The sequence below is a fragment of the Vipera berus genome, assembly GCF_964194415.1.
Source record: "Vipera berus genome assembly, chromosome: 2".
Classification (NCBI taxonomy): Eukaryota; Metazoa; Chordata; class Lepidosauria; order Squamata; family Viperidae; genus Vipera; species Vipera berus.
The window spans coordinates 73,162,247-73,176,538 of NC_138203.1; positions in this window are offsets into that span (position 1 = coordinate 73,162,247).

Here is a 14,292-nt window from a genome sequence, read left to right on the forward strand (position 1 = left end):
CCCAGATCTTGACTGCAGCCCTAGCACCATGGTGCCACTCAAAAAGGCCACCTTGCACGATTCCCCGAGGAGTACAAGCCTTGGACAATGGGCCAATTGCCCTCCACTGCTCAGTACTCCCCAGAATCTGCCACGTGCCATGATTTACCTTCAGGGAGTATATTCTCTTTCTGTAGACAGAGCCTTGCAGGCTATCTGGAGGCTGCTTCTGACCACCCAAGGCCTCCATTGTTGAAGCAGCTTTGCAGAATGCTCTTCTGTGGCCTTGGCACCCTCTGAAAACAGTATAAAAGCATGTCCTGTTTTCACACAATTTTTGGAAGCTCGAGGCCACGTGAGAGCATGCCCTATTCTAATGTAGCCTCTGCAATTCATGAGAGAATGGAGCATGCTTTCAAGAACGGTTGTTGCGTGTTGACGAATCCTGGCATGTCATTCAAAAGTTCATGGCGTCACCACCTTTGACATGCATGTCATAATTTTGCCACCACAGGGCTAGGGTGTGGCTGCAGAGAGGAAAAGAAGGCATAAAATAAACAATAGTTGAAAATGTCTGCAAACATTTTAGAATTAAAAATCACATTTATTATTTAGAGGGGGGAAATGCACAAAGGAGGTATTATGCTTTCAGAGACCAATAACAGATCAATTTGTTCCATCCTATTCATGTACTAATGTTGATTTCAGGTTTTACTCCCCTATAAGAACTAGTTTAGAGGAGGTTATATAAAGGTAAGTCAGGTGATAATATTGATGCAAGACTTTCTTATCTAAGTGACAGATATTTCTTAGGCTATGATAACATTTTAAGGGGGTATTGAAATACTTTTAAAAATCTCATCCTATGTTGTGAAAAAGAGTAAATATGTTTGGTTCATTCTTAAATAAAACTTCAGTTCTGGACTACTAGAGGTTTGAATAATATACGTACTATTTTAAAAAGGTAATGATTTAGAAATGTTTGGCTGCAGAAGAATTAAGTAACCAGATCAAAGTTACATAATGGTAAATAACATTAAAGGTGAAATCTTCCCATAGGATTGGTGAAAATATACTCTACAAGTAATAAAAATAGTGTTTAGCACTGAGATTAGACTGAGATTGGTAACCTAACATTCACAGTTCCATTAGTTGACAATGAAAAAATGTAATTGAAAAGACTGCTGATAAAAACAGATTTTGCAACCTCATGCTGGAAACACTCTTGGAATATGTTATGCCATGGCAGATATTTAGGTCTGATGCATGAATCAACTTAAATTTGCACATTCCATTTTTAACAATGCAAAAAAATTCTAAAGTCTGTCATTTGACTTGATAAATACAATATATATTATTTCTGCAGAATTGGTCAGAATTTGAAATGTAATTGTCCTTACCAAAAAAACTTTGGACTATTGATTAATAGCAACAACAACAACAACAATAACACCCCAAAACAACTGGGGCATCACTTGAACACCATTGGCATTGACAAATTCGCCATCAGTAAAACGAAAGGTGGCTTTACTGGGAATAGCTTCCATCCTGTGACAATATCTGTAACACCATCAAACAGCCACACCTGCCTATCCAAAGTCCCTGGTAAGGACTGGATAGGTAGACAAAAATGCCAAACCCAGTCTGAACATCTGATTGATGATAAATAATAATAAACCAGAAGTATATGTTACTCGGAAGTATTAATATTAAACACACTAGCTACTGAAATTGTGAGATAACACGTTTCCACTCAAGATAATTGATTTGCAATGCCGGCATGCCTATTTGTCGGTATATGATACCACAATTATAGACTATACAGTATATTAAAACATGATCTCATCCTTCACCCATAAGAAATAACACTTTAAAAGATTATGAATTTGAAGACAAGTAGAATTAATGTGAGGGAAAAGATTATATATAAAATAGTCATTCTTGACAAAAGATTTAACTGAGGTTAATTATTAAACATGTCTGTCATGGGAAGAAAAATATTCTGCAGGGGAACGTGGTGATATTGCAGCCTAAGATTCAGACAGAAGATCAAAGCTGAATACAAAAAACAATATCAGTAAAGCATTATAATAAAATTGGAATAGGTGAGTTGAAACAACTTTATCCAGCCTGGTTACCCTTACAGAATTGAAGCACCATTCCCATCAATCCCAGTCAACCTGTCCATTTGGAATAATCATGTACAATATTTGAAGGTGAGGAGATCACCAGGCATATATCCCCCCAAATGGATGAGTCTACCACAACAAATTAATTCTAAGTACAGCTACTTTAATTAAATGCAGTGGGGAGTTGAGCTAGATCTCCTAAGGAGAAACTCCATTCTTCTCATACGTGAAGGAAGTTAAAGCCAGAAGGCACTTCTTTCTTGTGGTAGTGCCAGTGCTCTGGAAGAATTTCCTAGTGCAGGGGTCTCCAACCTTGGCAATTTTAAGACTTGTGGACTTCAACTCCCTGCTGGCTGAGGAATTCTGGGAATTGAAGTCCACAAGTCTTAAAGTTGCCAAGGTTGAGGACTCCTGTCCTAGTGGACATCAAGCAAGCCTCCCCCTTTTCTCACTTGGTTTTAAGGGAGATGTTACAAAAGCAATTATTTCAGAAAGCATTTTAACCAAGGTCATGTATGGCACCATCTTTTCAATCAATCCTACTAAGCTTTTTTCATACTTTTCTTTTGATCCTATTGTGTCTGTTGGTTTGGAATTTTAATTATTGTTATTTTATTGGTATTTATTGGTATTTTTGTAATCATTACTGTGAATGTTTTACCTTTTTACCATACAGTATTTTATACCATGTAAACTGCTGTTGGATTCTAGTAGATATACATGCAATTAATAAATGTAATAAATAAGTTACCACTGAGATCGTTTCCAGATTTGTGATTCCATGGTATGCATGAGAGCCAATCTGGTTAGAAGTTAAGGTGCTGGCCTAGAAACTAGGAGACTGTAAGTTCTAGTCTTCCTGGCTTGGGCATGAAAACTGGCTTTCGGCCAGTCACTCACTCTCAGCCCAACTTCACAAGGTTATTGTTGAGGGGAAAATAGGAGAAGGAAGGAGTAGTATAAAAGTTTGCCACCTTGATTTACTAATAAAGACAGAATAAAAATATAATAGATAGATAGATAGTTAGATAGATAGATAGATAGATAGATAGACAGACAGACAGACAGACAGACAGACAGACAGACAGACAGACAGATAGATAGATCCCCCATACTGAGTTTGGCAATTTAGAGTAAAAAACTGAATCAAAAGTGAGCCTTGGGCCTTTATGAAGGTTTTGTATATAGATATTTTTTTACAATAATTTTACATTTTTACAACCGTTCTCTATGCACTTCGGCTTCGGGTGTCAGGTCCATCATGCAGGTGTCCTGCCATTCTGTTGGAGGGAGGGGAAGGAAAGTTTCTAGCATTCTTAGCATGCTTTCGCTTTTGCTGTAACCACTTGGGAATTAGGGAGGAGGACTTTCTTCCGAGAAGAAACAGACTCCTTCCCAGCCGATTCCAGACTGGTGCCAAGGTCGTTGTGCCCTGAGAGTGACCTGTTATCTACCCAGCACCTCAGTGTTCTCATAGCATCTCTACGGCATCCTACTGGCTGCTGGCAGACTGGTTAGGGTGGGCTGGTGTTGGGGAAAACAAAAGAATTGCTTTGTGCTTTGATGGGAATCTTCAGATCCCACCTGACTTTTCTGTACCCACTCTCTCACAGTAAAAGTTCTTTTGATTAACCGTAACGAAGTCACTATGGTTTCCTGAGGGATCAGCTGGGGCAGATCCTCACATCGGGTCTTCTACAGATCATTTATTATTTGCAATTAATGCCAGACCATATGTCTTGCTGTCTGTAATTTTATCACTGATGTTACCCAATCAGTTCCTGCTGCACAGAGTTGCAGAATCTGCCAAGGCACTGTTAGGAAAGAAAAAAAAAACCCTTCCATTTTCTGCATTAGAAAAAATACTTAATGACATGGACGAGTTTCTGCATGAGGGTGACATTTAAACAGAATGTAGGCTCACCTGTTTAGTCATCTTATGGAATTCAGAATAAGGTACTAGACTTCCCAGATGCCTGTTTGAGGCATTCACCAAACGGGATGAAGAACAGAATGTGTTATCCCCTCCTCACCTTTTCTCAACCTTCCAGTTTTTGCTGAAAAGTCTGGCAGTGAATTATTCTCACATTTGCTGGAAAAAGTATACAGCTCTCTGTATTGCATTGTTTTAAGACAAAAAAAGGTTATATTCTTATTTAAACCAAGAGATCTTCAAGCTGAATACTTAGAATTCAAGGATAATAGGGACAAGGCTGAAACAATCTCTCTGCTTTCAGGTAGGCAAGAATTTTCTGCACTCAAGCATAATAAGTGAACAAATTGTTAAAACCTAGAATATGTTCATGGGCAATGGAAGAAAGCACTGAGAGAATGTAAAAAGGAACATGACTAGTCTTGATTACAGCTTTTTCGTCCGGTCGTCAGTATTGTACTTTTTCTGAAGACAGCCATTCTATATCTCTGCATTGCCTGATAGAAGAGAAACTCCCATTTCCATTCAAAAAAAAAATGTTGAGTTTAAGTGTTTGCAGAAAGTGAACGACTTCAGATTTTCCTGACTTTTTAGTCCCTTTCTCTGGATCTTTGGGCATTATGAGCTATCTTAGCTTTACTCTGTTTTTCCAAAGCAAACACCCTATTCTTTTTTCATGTTTCAATATAGTAATAATAAAAATCAACATTAGAAAACCTTTTCTGACAGATATTGTAATATTCTGTGATAAAATGCAAAAGGTTTAATCAAAAGATTTTAATATCTAATGTTGGCCTATTTGATTAAATCTGTAGATTTCATTTCTTAAGAAAACTACAATGATATTAGTTTACTTACTGAAACAGTTAATTCCAGCTTATTATTATCTTTTCACTGTATGCCAAATAAATTTTCATCTTATATGAAATAATTAAAGTATGATTATAGACTGAAAGTGAAATAGTACTTTGATGCTGCTACTTTGCAGTAGTAATTTCATTAGTATCGTGCTAGGCAATGAAAATTTAGAAACGTATGAATACAGAAATGTAGGCAAGTTGGATAACAAAGTGTCACAATGTTAAGGCAACTGTTTAGACTTTGGAATAGCCAAAGCCAAAAATAGCAAATATGGATGATCATGTATTACCCCAAGGATAATGCTGATTGGCTTTTACAAAAACAATAACATTTGGGAGATTTTATTTCTGTTTTCAATCCTGCCTTTTTGCAAGCAAGATGACTAAAGTGGCTAAAAAAGAACATTGCATTTACATCGACATAAATAAAATATATACACAAATGCTGAAGTTATCCTAAAGTTCAAAAGGGTAGATTGAAGAAGTCCATGTTAATTCTTTTTCTAAATATGGAGGAAATGGCAGCCAAATATATTTCCCAAGACAATAGATTTCATATTTCGAAGCAGTGCAGGAGAAAGCATTCCAAATATTTAGCAAATCTCTTTGGAAAACGTCTTATAGAGAGCTCTTTTCTGCAGAGCTTTTGATAGATTCATAACCAAAGGATCAGCCATTCCAACAGTATTAACTTTTAGACTTTGAAATGTTAGCTACAACATCTTAAATTGTTCCCAGAAAGCTGCTTTTAATCATTACAGTTACCCTTTAAATTGTGTGCTTCTAATATTTTGCAATGAAGTTCTTGGCTCTAAAGTTGTTCGTAGAAATGTAATTATTCAGGAAACATGCATAGAGAAAAAAAAGATGTCACTAATGGAAGGCAGGATGCTGTCAGCTGCAGATAAATGCTTGCTTAGAGTCAGTAGCACCCAGACAAAAACATGCAAGAATTCATAAAATCCCCAAAAAAGGAATAAATGTTTTTTTAAAAAATAATTTGAATGTCCTTATTTCAGCTGTGCACTCAACATGATCCCCATCAGGGTTGGGATTTACATAGCTCTCATTGGACACTTAAGGATATTTGGGAGTTTCTTCTCTTCTGGTTGACAGCCACCGTTGTCCATAGCCCTTTTAGCCTGAGCTGCAAGAGAAAGTGGGCAGCTGGCCACTGCGGAAGCATCTAAAGTACTTTTCAGTCTCATGTAGGCTTCTTATAAACATATGTTTAATGAACATTTGAAAAGTCATCAGATGTGTTCTTTAAACATGGTTCTAGTGCACTTTTGAAACAGCACTAGAATTCTGTTTAAAAAAAGGCAAGGCTCCCAAGCACCAGTCCTGTGATGCAGAGGAGGTGAAGTTAAACTGGAAGGAGGAGCCAGGATCTGCCTCCTGCCTGTTCCTGGCTCTGGGTGCATTACAGGTTTTCTGCAGCTTTCACTAAGTATAGTATTTTCACCCCTGCTTTCCTTGGTTAAGGGCACAAGAGCAGCAACAAAAGAACTATATTTACTACCAGCGCTGCCATTTCCTTCAACGGCTCTCTAGCTCCCATGTCCTTCCTCTTTTACTTGTGATCTGTCTGCCTGGCTATTTTGGATATGGGGCTTGTAATGTATTGGGCCTTTTACTTGAACTGTTTTCACGTTTCTTTGAATGCTGCTTGAGATTGCTTAATTAGGGTGTCTGTGTAATGGCCACTGGCTGCCCAGACATGCAGTCCCCAGGACGATCATTGGTTGGCTCTGGGGTGGGAATAGGTTCCTTTAAACCTATTGGCCGCCACCTAGTGGCCAACCATATAAGTAGCTGCGTAGAAGCCTCTGTTCTCAGTTCTGTTCCTGTTACTACAATAAAGCAATGTTCCTGTTTGAGCCCTCTTGTCTTGCCTCCTGCTTCCGAGAAACCCACTACACAACACTGGAGACGAGGATGGTATCAGGTTTTTTTGGAAGAGCTGAAAGTCACTAGGGGGTGAGGCCAGCAAAGCGCCTGGCAGGGAACACGTTCCTCCCCCCTCGGTCAGCCTAGCAAGCCACGCTAGCGACCACCCACCCTGCGGAGGGCCTACAGAAGAAGCAGGATGAGGCAACGAGAGGCTCAAGCCATGAAGACTTCCTGAAGATGGCGAAAGTCAGAAAGCTTGAAGAGTTTGATGTTACTCACCCAGAGAGATGGGCATCCTACATCTCGAGGGTCGAAAACTACCTCCGCGCTTTCCTTGGTTTGTCCCTGTTGAAAATTTAAGGTCAGCAAAAGCCATGCCTTATTACTGTGACAGAACAGGGTAGAACCTACTTAAGCTTTTGTTCGGTTCTCTGAGAACTCCCTTTATTAAAGAAAAACTTATAAATATTTAGAAATATCTTTTTAAAAATAGAAATTTTGACATGTCAGACATACTTCTGTAAACATTTTGTGACTGGCCTAAAATACTGAAAGTATTCTTGTTAAAATTCCAAAGGAGTTTGTTGTTATCCAGGTGATCAGTTCAGAATAAGGCCACTGTTAAATAGCGGGTTCTTTGATGCAGGAATGAAGACGCGAAGCTGAGTACAAGGTAACTCATAGTTTATTTCGTGCAGAACTGTAGTGGGGAAAAGGCTGCAACTCGCCGCAATATATAGGCTAGCCCCTAGGCGGCAGCCAATAGGTTTAAATCAACCATTGCTGCCTGGAGATAGCCAATTGCAGCACAGGAGACTTGTAGTCTGGGTTGCTGGAGAGCCGTTAGCTGCTCCAGCAACCCACGTGGTATTCTTTAAGAGCCCAGTACATAACAGCCATAATGCCTTTTTTTTCTTACATAGCAGGATTGTCCAGCAAGACCTTATTTTAAAAAGATAATGTGAGATCGAGCTCAAATGCGTTGGACAGGCAGGGATGTAGCCTCAGGTTAGGATGAAATGGATATGCTATCAGTTCTCCTCTGTTATTTGCCTGTCCATGTACATGAAAGAGAAATAATCATATCTGAAAATAATCTCATTTTCTGAGCAATCATACATTGTAATCTGAAAGTTTTGAAAAAAACAATCTCTCTTACATAGGACTTTCTTCAAAGAAAATGCCTACTCCAATTTCACACATAGAAATAGTTATGTATCTTCCAATAAAAAATTAGCTTGATTTTTTTTCATTATAATAAGTGATGCAGACATTCAGTTTGTGCCTTAATCAATTCTGTAAGGTCTCCTCGGACATTTTCACTTCAATATACCCATTTAATGTTTGTGATCCCTGTTCCTAGCTTTTCAGCTTGCTGTTCTGGATAAAAACACCTTCATTTTTTCCTGTCTTTTCTTAGCATGCAAACTCCTCACCCCCAAGTAAGAAATATCAGTCTGCTGTCTCTACTTATTGTTTAGATGCTGGCCTCAGATAGAAAAGATAACACCTTCAGCATTTGATTCCAATTAACATTTTAGAGCAGGAAGAAATAATGAGATCATATTTGATTACCAGCTTTCAGACCCCAGCAGATATAGCTTGACTGAGCATTGATCCTTTGAATATTTAAGAGACAGGGAAAGCTTTGCCTTTTGATTCAGTGGCCTATTGTTTTCTGAGAGCTAAGAGAAATGAAGTATCAATAAACATATTGAGTCAAATCTATACCAAATGGGTTTGTAGGATTCATCGATAGTATTATGGTGAAATAGCTGAGGGTACATACAAATGTACAAAATGGCCTGGAAGATAAATGGGCATTCTGATAGTGAAGATATTGTAGAGAAAAAAATGGGGGTACAATATAAATCTAGATTTGGAAAGGGGCCTTGGAAATACAATAATACCATGTGCCTCTCGTCTTTTATTGGGCTGATGTAGGATGAGCATATTTTTTGACAAGGCTATATTTCCAGAGAGATACTTCCGTATCCATCTTATCCATCATATACTCTCAGTCACCATCTTCTTGAGTGATATTTGGTTGAGGGCAGACAGTGTGAAGGGTTGTTCATTCTCTTCTTCCCTCCTATCAGACCCATCTTCAGGGAGGCATAAGATAGCTCCCACAACAAAGTGGAACAGGTCTCTTTCAAAAACATTTTAAAATTAGATTGAGGTCTACATATGATTCTAGAAGCTAGATCCTCCAGTTCTTCATCTTTGAGTAGGGAACTAAATTGGCCCCTTATTTTAATTTAACTACTTATAGAGCTAATAACAGCAGTGCTACTCCTTTGCCATCTGTTGTAGCAGAGTAGTAGAGAGAAAATAGGAGAGAGATTCTTTCTTCTGACAAATTGCAATAGTGATCCAGAAAGGCTTAAGGTGGACATGTCTCTTGGTCCTCTTTCCTCAAGAAAAAAACAGATAGAGGCTTCCTCTGAAAATTATTTTGACAAACAAGATAGGTGGGTACCAGTCTAGCCATTGTACCAAAGAAATCTCCACTGAGAAATCTAGCATGTCTTTCACAATTTTGCTATCCAAAATTAACAGATTATTGGATACTGCGGAGACTTCCAAGTTTGAATTAAGCAGCATATTTCTATTCTAAACTTGGGGACAATTTTTAATATGTATTTTTTTTACTAAAAGTGTTTGTCTATCAGAAAGACATCAACCGGAATATAATTCTCCTTACTCTGTTCAGAGGTCTCTCCTTTATTTCAGTAAGAATCTTATGGAGAATAAATTCAGGAATTGGAGTACAGGATTAAATTTAAGTAAGTAAGTAAGTAAGTAAGTAAGTAAGTAAGTAAATAAATAAATAAATAAATAATTATAGGGTCAAGTTCCTCAAGACACATTTCATTTATCTGAAATTTGTTTGTAACACTTAAAACTCCAGAATAGGGGGTCTAATTCCATTCTAACTGATTTAACAAAGCTGCGGTCTGAAGGTATGCAGTATGGCAACCTTCAGCCTGGTTAAGTTACTTAGCAAGGTTGCTACATCTTTGCCTACCTGATATGGGTACCTGATATGGGAATCCTGTATTGGGGGGGGTGAATGGTAAAATAATCAACACCTATACCTGCTGCTTAATGTCTATAGAATATTAATAGTATTCAGTTTGCACCTCATCAGTTCAGCTTCTTTTCAAATCATATCTTGGAGAAAACTTTCTAAAACATCTCTCAACTTGGCTTCTCTTTAATATTTTCTTTTTTTTAATGAAACACTTCACATTTACATCAAGGAATTAAAAGAAGCAGACCAGCTATCATTGCCTCCTCTGACCAAGCTCAGAGAGCACCAAGGACTCTACAGTTCACCTATGAGCTACAAATATTGTCTTCTATTGGTATTATAGTGTTTGATCTTTGGCTTCCAGCTTCCAGAACCAAAAGGGTTGGAGATCAACTCTTGCAATAGAACAGGGGTGTCAAACTCAATTTCATTGAGGGCCGCATCAGCATTGCAGTTGCCCTCAGGGGGCCGGGTGGGTATGACCTGGGTGGGCGTGACCTACTGGGTGGGCGTGGCTAGAGTGCGTATGGCCTACTGGGTGGGCATGGCCAGCTCTACATCGTTCGCATCAAGGGTGCCTATGGGGGCCTGGGCAGGAGTGGGACAGATCTGAGGGTCTCTGGCAGAAGGAGGGTCTCTGGGCCAGGGCCAAGACAGTGGGGGCCGTTCCCTCACTGTTTCCAGGATGGCTTCGCGGGCCGCATGAAACCACTTCACGGGCCGGATCTGGCCCCCGGGCCTTGTGTTTGACATGTCTGCAATAGAACAATCCAGGGCTTTTTTTTGTCATAGAACGCTCAGAACGGAGTTCCGGCACCTTTTTTGGATAGAACCTTGTAGGATAGGCAAGGTGGGTTGTATGACATGTGTGAGTTCCGGCACCTTTTTCTTTTACAAAAAAAGCACTAGAACAATCTATTGTCTTAGTTGTCCACATGCAGAGATGAAGGCAAGAAATTGAAGACTTGGGGGCAGGACCAAAAGTACCTGTTGTGTGGCATCGTGTGGTCAGCAATCAGACCATTCTTGAGGTTTTTAATGTTTATACTCAGGCTTATTACATTGTATTTATACTATAAACATAAGAGTGTACAGGACACAGCACCATTATGAACTGGAACATTAGATTGAACTTGTTTCTATCCAGTATCAAGAGGGGTAATTCTAATTTAAATCCTCTTCCAAAATAGAGCCAATTCTTTTAACATTTGCATCTCACAACTGACAAAGCAAAACAAACATTAATTTTCTATGCCCTAAATTTTTCTGTCATTTCATTTTATACACGTCCCTAGACGCAGATTAAATTAGGTTTATATTTTCCTTAAAGCTGGCCAAATTTCAAATTGTACTTGCCACATTGTACAGTATTTATCACCAACTGAAAAGGGTGTCCACTGCCTTAAAGGCCTTTTAAGCCTTGCTACCAGATGTCAAATTCTTTCAGTTTAAAGACCTGAATAAACTAACCATGTTTGGTTCTGATAGACGAGGACTCAGAGTGGTTTAACAAGGAATGAGTTTATTGAATACACAAAGTCAACTGCCAACTGTCAAATGTTGCAACCCTTTTATAGAGAAAGCGTTTGAACTGTAACCAATACAAACAGTCTCTTTTCCCGCTCCCTGGTTGTGGCGTCCAATGATTGCACCTTATTTTCCCGCTTTAAACCTTGCAAGCTGCACTGTGTTTGCAATCTCTTCCATGGCTTATTGCTAACTATTTACATACATAACACCCCTTACCCCCCAGTTGGTGTCATTTCTTTACAAAATCCATTAGGTATTTTGGTGGCCTATGTATTCTGGACGGGTATCTGTTGCTTTGGCTATTAGGGACCCTTCTTTCTGGTTGACTGCTAGGCTGCTGGTTACTACTGGACCTGGGCTCTGGGTTACTGGCTACAGATGTACTGTCTTGAGTAATAGGTTGTGTTTGGGATTCAGTGGTCACTGGCCTACTTCGCAGGGGTATTTCCCAATCAATTGGACTGAATTGTTGTTGTTGGGCATCAGGGAATGTGTTATCATGCCCAACCTCTACATCGCTTTCAGGCCTAATGTTGTCTGTACTGTTTCCCCTTACTGATCTTTGGTCCCCCTCAGCAGGCACACACCCACTAGATCTTTTCCTCAGCTGGTCTATGTGTCTTTTACAGATCCTATTCCCTTCCCCCTCAATGATGTATGATAGGGGACCTAAGATTTCAGTTACCACCCCTGGAATCCATTTGTCCCCTTGGCCGTAGTTCCTGGCCCAAATCAAGTCCCCCACCTCAAATGTTCTGTTAGGAATGTCTAATTCAATGTTTGGTTGGAGTCTGTCAGGGTGTAATCTGTCCAACTTGGTCAATATTTTCCTGCCCCACCTCATTTCAGCTGGACTTTTCCCTGTAGCCGAACAAGGGGTTGTGTGTTGAGCCAACAAGAACGCAGCTAGTCTCTGATGCCAGTCTCCTCGAATGATTCTTTTAAGCGCGTCCTTCGTGGTCCTCACATTCCTTTCAGCCAATCCGTTGGAGGAGGGGTGGAAGGGTGCAGACGTCTTATGCTTAATCGAGTTGGCCTTGAGGAAATCCTGAAATTCAATAGATGTGAATTGTGGCCCGTTATCAGACACTATTAAATCCGGCAACCCATGAGTGGCAAAGAGGCCCCTTAATGCCTGTATTGTTCTGCCTGCCGTTACTGAACTGACCGGTACTACTTCTAGCCATCTAGAGTAGCTGTCGACCACTACAAGGAACGTTAACCCCTGGAAAGGTCCAGCGAAGTCAATGTGAATCCTGGACCAAGGATTCCTAGCTAGCTCCCATTTATGTGTGCGGATGTGTTGTTGTTCGGGCCTGGAACGTTGGCACAGATAGCAATTGGCAACGCATTCCTCAATGTCGTGGTCCAAACCTGGCCACCACAAATGACTCCTAGCCAGGGCCTTCATCCTTACTATTCCAGGGTGTCCCTCATGCAATTCAAATAGAATAGCTGATTTGTGGATTTCTGGAATTACTACACGAGTTCCCCAGAGTAAGCAACCCATATGAACTGATAGTTCATCTTTCCTTCTGAAAAATGGACTGTATTTTACATCCGGGTTGGCGTTGGGCCAACCACTCATGACCCAGGCCATTACTCTCCTTAAGATGGGGTCCTTATTGGTTGTCTCAGCTATGTCTTTAGCAGTTAGGGGTAAATCAGGAATATTCTGTAGGGACATTATTTGTCCCACAGGTGCAGGGTCCTCCTCTGTTATGCTAAGGGGCAATCTGCTGAGGGCGTCAGCGTGTCCCATGTCTTTGCCCGGTCTGTATTGGAGGGAAAATGAATATGCTGAGAGGAAAATGGACCATCTCAGCATCCTGGGAGACATAATTTGGGGAGTCTGTTTATCTGTGGTAAACAGTCCCAGCAGGGGTTTGTGGTCTGTCAGTATTGTAAAGTTCCTGCCATACAGGTAGTCATGGAACTTTTTAACTCCTGCCACTATGGCTAAAGCTTCCCTGTCAATTTGGGCGTAGTTCCGCTCTGCCTTGGTTAGTGTGCGGGAGTAGTAAGCAATGGGTCTTTGCATTCCCTGGGTGTCTAAATGGCTGATTACTGCCCCAACGCCATAAGGCGAAGCATCGCACGCCAGGTAGATTGGTCTGTTTTCTATAAAGTGGGTTACTGTGGAACTACTGGAAAGGATGTCTTTTAAGGTCTGGAAACTCGCTTTGTGCTTGTCTTGCCAATGCCAAGGGGTCTTCTTATCTAAAAGCCTGTGCAGTGGTTCTGCAATGGCAGCCTTATGTGGCACAAAAGTGTGATAAAAATTTACCAAGCCTAGGAAGGCCTGTAGCTCAGCCTTGTTCCTTGGTTCAGGAGCCCCTTTTATTGCTTTAATTTTTTCAGGGGTAGGGTGGACTCCGCTTTTGTCAATCCTGAACCCCAAAAAATCAGTGGATTTAACCCCTATGCTACATTTTTCCTTTTTTAATTTTAATCCAGCCTTTCTAAATCTACCCAGTACCTGTTCCAGCCGCTCTACTAACATTCCTTCATCTTTTCCAGCTATTAGGACATCATCAAAGTAAGGGCATACTCCAGGTATGCCCTTTAAGGTCCTCTCCATCACTTCTTGGAAGATGCCTGGAGCTGCTGCAATTCCAAATTGCAGTCTGTGGACTCGGAACGCCCCCTTGTGGGTAACAATTGTCTGTGCCTCTGCAGCCTCTTTGGAAACAGTCAACTGTAAGTACGCATGCGCCAAATCGAGCTTGGCGAAGATGGCGGCGTCCTGGATCGTGGCGAGGACCTGCTTCACCGTCGGGACCGGGTAAGCATGCTTTTTCATTCCAATGTTGAGGGTGGCTTTGTAGTCGGCGCAGATTCTCACGTCCCCGTTGGGTTTGAGGGGTGTGACAATCGGCGTCTCCCACAAACCGCCCTCAACAGGTTCTAAAACTCCGAGGCCTACAAGCC